The 2,239-nt window shown below is 39.3% G+C and overlaps 1 pseudogene; it reads right to left on the minus strand.

The window, feature by feature from the left end:
- Nucleotides 1–1,378: 1,378 nt before the first annotated feature.
- Nucleotides 1,379–1,602, minus strand: LOC149119900 (non-histone chromosomal protein HMG-14 pseudogene; annotated as a pseudogene).
- Between the last annotated feature and the right edge of the window lie 637 nt (nt 1,603–2,239).

The raw sequence follows: 2,239 nt of genomic DNA on the forward strand, positions 1-2,239 counted from the left end.
GATTTTTGCGTCTATGTTCATCAGGGAGATTGGTCTGTAATTTTCTTTCAATACTGCATCTTTTCCTGGCTTAGGGATTAAGGTGATGCTTGCTTCATAGAAAGAAATTGGGAGGATTCCCTCTCTTGATTGTTCTGAATAGTTTGAGAAGAATTGGAGTTAGTTCTTCTTTAAATGACTGTTAGAATTTAGCAGTGAATCCATCTGGTCCTGGGCTTTTCTTTGTTGGGAAGGCCTTTATGACGGTTTCAATTTCTGTCTCAGTTATGGGTCTGTTTAGGTTTTCTATGTCTTCATGGTTCAATTTCAGTAGGTTGCATGTGTCCAGGAATCTATGCATTTCTGATAGATTTCCCTGTTTGCTGGCATACAAGTCCTTGTCGTAATTTCTGGTGATTCTTTTTATTTCTGTGGTGTCTGTTGTTACGTTTCCTTTTTCATCTCTGATTTTATTGATTTGGGTCTTTTCTCTTCTTTTTTTAGTTAGTTGGGCCAATGGGGTGTCAATTTTGTTTATTTTTTCAAAAAAACAGCTCCTCGTTTGGCTGATTTTTTGTAGTGTTTTTTTGGATTCAATCCTGTTGATTTCTTCTCTGATTTTTTTGTCCATAATTGAGATTTTATTGGTGTTGAGAATCAGCACACGCATTTTAATTTGTACACAATTCTTAACATATGTACCAAAAATCTAAAAAGCTATGAATTTTCATTCTTTTTTTAAAAGTTATTCCAGTGACTTTCCAGCTTCAAATTTGGAGGTAACTCTTCCTTAAGAGGCTATCAAGTACAAGTATTTTCAAATGTTGCTGTTACATAAATTCCACCCTTTCACAATATAATAGAATATACACGACCCTCAAATTTTCAATCTTTCACGGCACATTAACAAAATCATTAGGAAAACTGGTCTACCACAACCGAAGATGTTACAGAGTGCACATGGTTCTGACAGAACAAGGGGTGGTTTTCTGTAGGAAACAATTCTACAAAACACGGGAGAAGTAACTGAAAATATTCAAGACAGATTAAATTCACAATTGAGACTCCAAATTGCCATTTATTATGCATTGTACTGTAGGATATAAAAACCACCCCCACCTATGGAATGTTAAGCTGACACCCAAGACAGTCAAAGCCTCCTAGAATTCAATATGCCACTATTTTCTGGTTGTACCAAAAAATAAACAACTAGCAAATGATTTCACCTCTTAAAAAATCATTTACACTTAAAAAATGGGATGAGGTGGGCTTCTCTCCTTCTTAAAAATGTTTCTAGAGCTACTAAAAAACTTGTATTTACAAAATAGTTGATAAAAATATTCCTCTGGATTGTACAAGAAGCGAGACAGGGACCACTGATAACACGTGGTGTATGGTATTAATCAGACTTGGCTTCTTTCTCTTCTGCTTCATCAGAGGCTGGACTCTCCTCATTTTTCATTTCTCCATTTTCTGCAGGCAAGTCTTCTTTAGCTTCTTGGTTAGCCACCTCGGCCTATTTTCCCTTTGCTCCTCTCTTCCCCTTTGCCGACAGCGTGCTGACCTCCTCTTTGGCTCCTCCTTGGCCGCCCCCTAGGTAGAGCTGACCTTCCTCTTGGGCATCCTGGTGGCATGGAGGGTGCGTGTCGGGTGCCTGCAGGCCGCAGCATGCTGAGAGCCTTCACGGAGCTGGGCTGCCTGGCTGCTGCTGCTCCTCCCGCCGCTCGAGCCGCTGGGACCCGCCTTCTTCTCTGATTTTAATTATTTCTCTTCTCCTACTAGATTTGGGTCTGGTTTGCTGCAGTGTCTCTAGATCCTTGAGATGCATTGAAAGCTCATTTATTTGGTGCTTTTCCAATTTCTTGATGTAGGCACCTATTGCTGTAAACTTTCCTCTTAACACTGCTTTTGCTGTATCCCATAAGTTTTGATATGTTGTACTGTTATCCTCATTTACTGCCAGAAAGTTTTTGATTTCTCTTGTGATTTCTTCTATGACCCAGTGTTCATTCAGGAGCATGTTGTTCAGTCTCCATGTGGTTGCGTATGCTCTAGGGATTCCTGAGTTGCTAATTTCCAACTTCATTCCACTGTGGTCTGAGAAACTGCATCGTATGATTGTAATTCTTTTGTATTTGCTGATACTTGCTTTATATCCTAGTATGTGGTCAATCCTAGAGTAGGTTCCATGCACTGCTGAGAAGAATGTCAATTCTTTAAGTGTAGGATGAAAAGTTCTGTAGATATCTGTTAGATCCGT

The sequence above is a fragment of the Oryctolagus cuniculus genome, chromosome 21 (assembly GCF_051225735.1).
Source record: "Oryctolagus cuniculus isolate XC-2025 breed Fujian yellow rabbit chromosome 21, ASM5122573v1, whole genome shotgun sequence".
NCBI lineage: Eukaryota > Metazoa > Chordata > Mammalia > Lagomorpha > Leporidae > Oryctolagus > Oryctolagus cuniculus.